This window comes from Miscanthus floridulus, chromosome 10, assembly GCF_019320115.1.
Source record: "Miscanthus floridulus cultivar M001 chromosome 10, ASM1932011v1, whole genome shotgun sequence".
Lineage (NCBI taxonomy): Eukaryota > Viridiplantae > Streptophyta > Magnoliopsida > Poales > Poaceae > Miscanthus > Miscanthus floridulus.
Genome location: NC_089589.1, coordinates 47,221,445 through 47,231,551, shown reverse-complemented (window position 1 = coordinate 47,231,551; position 10,107 = coordinate 47,221,445).

The following is a 10,107-nucleotide window of genomic DNA, read 5'->3' as shown; positions in this document are numbered from 1 at the left end:
GATGACCATGGCTAGAAGGTCGTCTTCATCAGCTACCAGAGCGGGTCTAAAGCATATCGCTTCTACGACCCCGCGATGGAACGAGTCCACATCTCGCGCGGCGTGATCTTCGACGAAAGCACGCGCTGGGACTGGGTAGACACCTCCATCGACCTCGACCTGGAGCCCTTCACCATCGAGGATGAGTACGAACTCCAGCGTCATACTACTGGCGTACTGCCATCGGATGCGTCATTGTTGGCACCTACGACACCGTCCACCACCCAGAAGTCCTTTGCGCCTGCTACATCGCCTGTACCAGCTACATCCACCGATACACCATCGCCACGTACTCCGATCGCTCCCACAGGGATGCAGGTCGAGTTTGCAACGCCTCTCAGCGACGATCCCCACCTCGACGCTGATGATGACGAGGACATGGAGCATAGGTACAGGAGGTTGGACAATATCCTCGAAACGGATACTGTTCCAGGTTTGGCAAACCGCGACGCTGTTGAGGCTGAACTCCATGTAGTCAGCGTGGAGGAGCCCAGGTCGCTGAAAGAAGCCGACGGCGACCCCAACTGGGTTGCTGCAATGGAGGAGGAGATGAAATCGATCCGCGACAATGAAACTTGGTCGCTGGTGGAGCTTCCACGAGGACACCGCGCCATCGGGCTCAAATGGGTGTATAAAGTCAAGCGCGACGAGAACGGGAACATCGCCAAGTACAAGGCCCGCCTCGTCGCCAAGGGGTACGTACAACGCCCCGGCATCGACTTTGAAGAGGTGTTCGCCCCCGTTGCCCAGCTGGAGTCAGTGCGACTGTTGCTCGCCATCGCAGCGCATTTTAGCTAGGGCGTCCATCACATGGACGTGAAATCGGCGTTCTTGAACGGGGAGCTCCAGGAGGAAGTGTACATTCAGCAACCTCCTGGCTTCGTCGATGACAAGTACAAGTACAAGGTGCTCCGGCTTCACAAGGCGTTATATGGACTTCGCCAAGCTCCGCGCGCCTAGAACCAGAAGCTCGACGTCGAGCTGCTATCGCTCGGGTTCACACGCTGTGTCGACGAGCATGGGATGTATACCCGTGGCGAAGGAGGAGGACGCCTGATCATGGGCGTGTACGTCGACGACCTAATTATCACAGGTGGTGATGCAGGTGCCGTGGCGAAGTTCAAGATGCAGATGCAGAACATCTTCCGCATGAGTGATCTTAGGCTCCTCTCCTATTACCTTGGCCTCGAGGTCACCCAGGGAGCTCAAGGGATCACGCTCCGCCAAAGTGCCTATGCCACCAAGATTCTCGAGAAGGCGGGGCTAGCTGGATGCAATGCCAGTGTCACACCCATGGAGATGAGGCTAAAGCTGTTGAAGGAGGGTACGATGTCGAGCGTGGACGCCACTGAGTACCGCAGCCTTATTGGCAGCTTGAGGTACTTGTGCAACTCCAGGCCGGACCTAGCGTACTCGGTGGGTTACCTCAGCAGGTTCATGGAGGCACCGCGGCAAGAGCATCTCGCAGCTGTCAAGCGAGTCCTCCGCTATGTTGCGGTCACGGTGCACTGGGGTCTGCACTACCACCCGGGAGGAGGCAGGGACACCGCGCCACACCTAATGGGCTATTCCGACAGCGACTTGGCAGGAGATGTCAAAGACAGGAAAAGCACCAGCGGGCTCATCTTCTTCCTCGCCAACGGGCCGATTGCATGGCAGTCGGCGAAGCAAAAGGTGGTCGCACTATCCTCTTGCGAGGCGGAATACAATGCGGCTGCTGGAGCTGCATGTGAAGGGGTTTGGCTGGCTCGGCTTCTGGCTGAACTCATCGGAGGAGCTGTCATCGCGCCCAAGCTCAAGGTGGACAACAAGTCCGCCATCGCACTGATGAAGAATCCTATGCACCATGACCGGAGTAAGCACATAGATGTGAAGTTTCATTTCATCCGGGAATGCTGCGATAGGAAGCTGATCGACGTCGAGTTCGTCGGCACTGAGCTGCAGTTGAGTGACATTCTCACGAAGGCGCTCGGACACAGTCGGTTTCATGAACTCCGTGATGGGATCGGCATGAAAATTTTAATTTAGTTGCTCTAGGACTTCGGAGGAGATTGTTGAGATAAGTCCTGAGTTTCCTAACTATAGCAGGTAGAGGCGGTTAGCGCCATTAGCGGCCACGCAAGGATTGCGGCATATCCCAGGTGGTTGGGATGGCAACTGCCTATCACGAACATCCATCAAAGTGCTTCTAAGGAGGCCTTTCCCAACAGGTGCCCATCTGAGCCTTCCAAAGTCACTTTTTTTGGGGAATGGGTATTCTCCAAGCAAACAAGAGTTGGTGGAGCAGCATGGTCCATGCACAAAAGTAGAGACGATCATCCTGACATCCTGGTAGCAGTCGCCCTCCTTGCTCACCTGCCTTGTGCTCTGTTAATCAATGCCAAATTGTTGAAGAACCATGTGAGGTCCATTGCTTGTATCTATATCTATATTATAAGAACTTTAAATTTGAGGCCTTTCACATCATGATTACTGTTCATCCTCCTTCCCACAAGACTCAGGTCCCTTTTAATCAACAGTACCGGGTTCAGGGTCCTTGACAAACAGTATCTCCCCGCGACGAACAGTACCTCGCCCGATAAAGAACAGTATCACCCAATAAGAAACAGTTCAACCCCGCTAAGGAACAGTATGCGCCCATTATCAAACAGTTCAACCCTTTACGTCTTTTTTTCCCGCCCTCCTACCCACGCGCAGCGTGGGGGCTCACGCTAGTTATCTATATTACTTGTACATTGCAATCACGGGAATGTATAAATCATATTTTTTATCTATATTGCTTGTACATTGCAATGATCCAATAATATTTGATTAATCAATTGGGCTTTCTTTAGTCGACTTCATAGTACCTTTGCAGCTCTGTACTAGTTTTTACTAGTTACCTTAGGATAGGCCTGATGCAAGCGGTAGAGTCATACTACCGACTGTGAACGGAAGGCCTGGATTCGAGTCGCAGTCTCCTTACATTTTTACATCGCAATGGTACGACTTGCTGCTAATACCCTTCTCAAGACTCCGCACAGTGTAGGATGCTCTCAGCACTGGGTACACCCTTTTTTTTACCTCTATCTAATTATTGAAGAACCATGTGAGGTTCGTCATATGTTTGGCAGTCCCAACCATTAAACTATGTGATAGTTTTCATACTTGCTAATTAATATAGACACTACAACTAGTACAGAAATGATTTTTGCTAACGTAAAAAACGATCTTTAGGACCAGTTTAAAAACTGCTACTATGCCATCGATTGCAAACAAAAAAGAAGAAGTAATTTTCAGGGGCGGTTTTGAAACCGTTCCTAGAAATCGATTTTCAAGGGTAGTTCTCTTAAAACAACTAAAATCTATTATCAGGATCGGTTTTGTTAAGTTAAGCGTCCCTAAAAATAATTTTCAGACTTTTTTTAAAAATCGTTTGGAAGTTGTAAAAAATAAGTTTTTTTTGTCCTGGTAAGAGGCCTATAGGACTGATCAGTATCACAATATTTAATTTTTAGTTCGTTTCGCACAAGTGCAGCTGCGGGAACTCGAACTCACAACCTCTGACCTCGCGCATACCACCTCGTGCCACCACACCACACCATCACTTGTGACTATACATATGATGCAGTCCTTTTATACCAATTTATATGAATCTTGTAATCAATATTTTGACGTGTAAACGATCTTAAATTGAATAAAATTTAACTACAAAGTTTCAGATCTTGTTAAGAATTACAACTTTGATATAGAGCGCGTCTCTATATAAAGTCATTTGAAAAATTCAAAAATTTGAAATCCAAATCTGAAAACTTAATTTATATATCTAGAACCCTAAACGATCTCAAACAAAAATTTTATCAACTATAAAGTTTTAGATCTCATTGAGCTCTATAATTTTGATATAAACTTTAATTTCATCCAACTTTATTTGAAAAAAATATAAATTTATTTGTACCGCAGCTATTTTTAAGGACGGTTGACTTAGTTAACTGCCCTTGAAAATCGATTTCTAGGGACGGTGGACTTAACAAAACCGCCCCTCGAAATCACCTATTTTCAGAGACGGTTGACATAAGCAACCGTCCTTGAAAATCTTATTTTCAAGGGTGGCTCTTTTAAGCTGGTTGTCCCTAAAAATAGTTATAGTTTCAGTGACGGTTTACTTAACAGAACCACCCTTGAAAAGGTATTTCTAGGGGCGTTTTGTAAGCTATAGTGCTCCTCGCCGTACTTACAGGCTGTTTCTTATGTCATCCGTTTCTTATGTCATCCGCCTCTGTTAGAAATGGGAGCCATGTTCAAAAATCATTTATGTACTAGTGTACCCATGAAAACTATACTCCTAATGGATAGTTTCTACAAATAAAATTTCCATCCAATCAGCTATCTTCTCTCTCATTTCATCTACCTATCAGAGGTGTTCCTATCTTAGTTACCGTGCAGACATGATTTCTTATACAAGAAGCCATTTTTTTATCTCTCCTCCTTAACTCCAATGCCACATCAACGTTTTGCCTACTTAACACCTTAATTAATATACTATTGAAACCACCCATTAGGACTGCCCTAAACAGTTTGGCAACTATATGCATTAATTGAGAAGAAATCGTCGAAAGGATTAAGACTGACAACATCATTACTGAGAAATATTAGAATAATATTTTAAGCACTAAAGTGACAATACGTATGTTTGATATGAATATTGCGATTGCTAGATACACTTCATGTCCTTGTTAGTAAAACTTGTATATTTTCATCTTATTTTTATATTATTAAGGGACCCTATTTTTGTTTAGTCCCATGCCACCAAAATATTAGGACCGAGCCTGCTCTCCTATTAGACACCTCTAATGGTAACTTATAAGCTATCTAAGCATATCATTTTATATTTTAATAGACGAGAGAGAAAAACTATCTCTTGATCAAGAGCTAGTCTCGTGCACACATTTCAAGATTACGTGAGGTTATCATGCGATACTATTTATATTAATGAGCTATGTGCTAAACGTTAATATCATTACAGAAATTGCCTTAGAGTTAGTAACTATCTCGTAATATATTGAGGGTCTTACATAGGAGGAAAGGATCAGCCATCGTTGACTTAAATGGACCAGCAGGAGCGAAGTTAATGGCAGCGTATGTCGCATGCAATGCAAGGGGAGGGGTATACTTGACCATTTAGCCTACTGAAATTTGTTTACGCCATCTAAAACTGAACAAATGGAGGGATTACTATTTGTTAGTTATGTATTGCTTTCAAGTCCAAAGAGGTAATGAAACTACCTGATATCATTTGGATTCACCATCACGCCGTAGCCCGTACATCTCCCTACATCTTAAGGGGTGATTATCTTTATGTACATTGTTCTCTAGCATGAATATCTCGCATGACATCCTTGATCGATAGAACCTCAATTCCTCCTTGAACCTAATTCTAGTCTGTCACCGACCATGTTCCGCCTCAAGCAATACCTACACATGAACAATGCCCGAACACAAGTCCACGACTTGATTTATGTCAATCGACACAATACTTCAGAGGAGCATATCACGCAACAATGTCAAATCACCATGTTATCACAAGCACATATAAGAAACACATGTACATTAACTATACCAAAACAATCCAATCACTTTGCAATTCCAACTCAAACCAATCTTCCATCACATGTTCTCACATATAGTTTTACAAATTTATGGCTCTTATGATGTCGAATAGAATTGTTGCAGATTGAATAATTACTGTTATTAAAAACTCCATGTCAAGTTAGTTACCATTCATATGCTTTTCCATAGACACCTAGACAGCTTCACTAATTATTTGCTCTTGTGTTGTTATGTGAATAGGTATTTAATTGTTATTGATGATTTATGGGATATAACCTCATGGAATATAATAAAAGGGGCTTTGATAGATAATGACAATGGTAGTAGAGTAATCACAACCTCTCGTATTTTTGAAGTCGCAAAAAAAAGTGGTCAATTTTGCAAGCTAGAACCACTTTCTTATGCTGACTCCAAGGAACTATTCTATGCAAGATTAACCGGTAAAGGAACATCAACTTCTAATCAACCGGATGAGCAGTCTACTAAACTTATTTTAGACAAATGTGGTGGTCTACCATTAGCTATAATAACAATAGCTAGTTTATTGGTTGATAAAGCTGTGGTGGATTGGCCTGAGGTGTACAACCGTATTGGATTTTGGCATAAGGATAGTAGAACTCAGGACACAAAAAAGATATTGTTATTCAGCTACAATGACTTACCGTGTCATCTGAAGACGTGCTTATTATATTTAAGCATATTTCCAGAAGACCAAGAGATCGATAAAAACACCTTGGTATGGAAGTGGATAGCTGAAGGTTTTGTGCATGAAGAACGAGGGGAAACATTATTTAAGGTTGGGGAGAGGTACTTCAATCAGCTTATTAATAGAAGCATCATCCAGCCAGTATTGTATACTGACACTTGGGCTGATGTGACCACTGAAAAATTCGCCATATATGCTTGTCGTGTTCATGATATGGTGCTTGATATGATTTGTGACATTGCGGAAGAAGAAAACTTTGTTACTATCTTGCGTGGTGATAAGCTGCAACAGTCATCTTCTTCTCAAAATAATGCCCGTATACTGGCCGTCCAAGAGAGAGGCCTGGAGCAGCATGACCTGGATAACATCATTGGCAAACGAAAAGCGACGAGGTCATTTAATGCTACTGGTTGCCCATCTAGACTGATAGCATTAGACTCGTTACTTCCAAGTTTTCGGTTTTTACGTGTCCTGTCTTTAGAAGGGTCCGGAAATTCTGTCTTTAGAAGCAGGTCCGGCAATTCTGTCCTGGCTGGATTGTATTTTTGAGGGAAAATGTACGAGGCTCATAACTACTCTTGCCGGGTTACGTCACTTGAGATACCTTGGATTACCCAGGATTGGTATTCAGGAGCTGCCAATTGAAATAGGAGATTTAAGATGTTTACAGATACTAGACCTAACGGGGAACGCGATAGAGAGATTGCCTCAAAGAGTTACTCTGCTAAGAAACCTTAAGTCCTTGCGATGTGATTCCATCGTAGAGCTGCCGGATGGGATGGGAAGCCTAACGTCCTTGGAAGAGCTGCGCCTATCCCCGCAGGGCATCAATTTCGATGGCAACAGATTATACCTATTTGACTTTGGTAAAGAGTTGGGCAAGCTGAAAAATCTAAGGGTACTCCACATTATGGCAAATCGAATCAAATCCGGCTGGTACACCAAAGCATTTGTGGAGTCTTTAAACACACTGAAGAAACTGGAGGAGATAGACATTCGTGACGGGACACGGCGTGATCAACCAGACCGATGGCGTGGTTATTCGCCCAGCCGGCCACTCCGTCATCTACACCTTGTTAATAGTACACAACCAGTGTGGATGAACGCCGCCTCACTTGGGAACATCTCCTACTTATATCTGGTTGTGAATTCTCCGAAGCGGGGGGATGTAAACAATCTTGGTAGTCTGCCAGAGCTCCGGTCTCTCATTCTGGTGATAGACCCATACAAGGCCTTCCATGATGACGTTGCCGCTGGTGCATTCCCCAAATTGCGGTACTTGCGAACGAATTACAAGCTGACCTTTCATGGAGCTATGCCGCCGTGCCTTGAATCTCGTGAGCTGCATTTCAATCCGCAGGACCTATCTTCCTCCGACGATGAGGTACTATAGTAATGTATATTACTGTTGCCCTGACATGCAAGCTAGCTTTCGTTTTCAAGTCTCCTAATGCTAACCAACCAACCCCCTTAATTTCCTTGTTCCTACTTAATTAGATGAACATGAACGATGATGGCAACCATGATTAATCACTTCAATTTTTTCCTAAATGTTAATTTTTTCTAACTTTAATTAAGTGTTTAGAAAAAAATATGTTGAATCTATGAGTTGAAATAAATGCACTATTAAAACATGTTTCAGCAAGGAGAAATTAATTAAGCTAATTATATGTTTTAGATCTCAATTTTATATAATTTAGATTCATGCCAGTTTTTTTTCAAGGTTCATTAATCTTAATCGACTGACTTCCTTCTTCATACATAGATCGCACAGGAGGAAATGGATGAAGATGGGGTACGTAACTTTTACAACTACATCCAACTAAAAGACATGGATGCATGCTACTTTTGTTTCTCAAAATAAAGCTTAGGAAGCTCCCCTCTTTTCCACTAGTCCCCTGATCCTTGTAACACCCTAGTGTTAAGCATTGCATTTGGCACTTGCATTTCATGAGCACAAGCATCATTCATTCATTCATGAGCATGAGCATATGAAGTTTCATCTCATTCTTATATGTTATCACATGTGATGTTTGCTTATATACATGTATATGCTTGTGATCATGTGTGACTCATGCAAGAGACGGTTGTGAGGTCATAAAAACACCTTAGATACATCTAGGATGGAAAATGGAACAATGTTTATATTCATGACATGGGCCAAATTTGCTTCTAAGTGATAGTTTATTTGTAAACACCTTTTTCATGACACTACTTTGACTAGAGTTGAACTATAGCTTAGAGTGTTTGCATGGCAGTGCACCTTTAATAAAAGTTGTAGCTCATGACATGGGAAACAAACTTTATTTAAGGGTCATGAGCTAATTCAGTGCCTAACATAGTCAAATAGGGCCCACAAGAATCAATCAAATGTTGTTCAGGGGACTTGTAGAAATTTTCTAAGTCTCAACTGGTTTATAGTTTTCATGTACTCCACTTTAGATCACTGTAGTTTGAAAACCATGGCGAATTAGACCAAACTCCTTAAATAAAATTTGTACATATCATGTAGCTCTACATTTTTTATTATTGGAGTTTTCACTAATTCGGACTGGTTTAGGAGATAAAGGAGAGGGAAAACCGTCATTTCAGTCAACTCGTCGGGCCTGAATCGCCCGATTCAGACGGGCAGGCCGTGGCCGACCGGCGCTAGGGCTCGGCCGCCGCGTGGCCGGCATGTGCCGTGGCCGCCCCTACTGCCGTCGTGCTGGCGTGCCCAAGGGCGAGGACATAGCGCTGCTGCCCTCCCTTAGCAGCAACAACAGAGCAGCGCCGCCATCACGGCTCCGCCGTGCTCGCACGCCGTCCACGCACCACCACCACCCAATACACCTCGCCCACAGCTTCACCGTGAGCAGCTCCACCTCCCCGACCCGCCAGCTTCGCAACCCGAGCACGGGTAAGGCCGCATTGCGTCGTCGCCATCGTCGCCATGGTCGCGATGCGCCACCGAGCTCAAGCTCGCCCGTGGCCAACCGCAAGAAACGCCTTTCCTACCTTCCTCTCCCTCAGTTGCTCGTCGCCGTTGGTTCTAGAAGCTAATGTCGCAGCCCTCTTAACTGCTACCTTCGCGTCGGTGCCGGAACGCGTGTCCACGCCGTGCGCGTCCGCCATGGCCGCGAGCACGAGCTCGCCGCGGCCAGCCCTAACTGGTACCCATCTTCTCCCTCTAGCACTCGTTTCTGCATCGCGCGTGAGCCCTAGTACCTTACCCTATGACGGAGGCTTGTCATCGGCAGCCACCTCGTCGGAACGGCAAGCGCCGCCGCCGTGCGCTGTGCGCCGCCCCGCGCCGTGCATGTGGCCAGAGCACACCGCCGCTCCACCATGGCCTAGACCTAACCCTAGAGCGCCGCTAGAGTCCACTGAAGCCATAGCCATGCTTGCTTAGGCATATATAAGTTTACACATTTGGATTGAAACATCATGGCATATTAACATGGTAATTACATTTCAAACGCTCCATATTTTCTAAGCAATACTACTACACAAATAATTCTTTGATACAACAAATTTAACATCTTGAATACAGCGTTGCATGCTACAAAAAACAATTTATGCCATTTTAAGAACCAAGAGGTAAGCCTAGGTCATATAATATTTTTTAATTAAAATAAAAATATAATTAATAATATCAACAAGCACAAGAGTTTCAACTTAATTTGAGCATAAAAATCTATAAAAACAATAAGATTGAAATTTGTAAATTTAGATTCATGGTGTCATAAGATATGGGCTACAAGAATATCCGCCATAGTTTAAGCTAAGTTTTT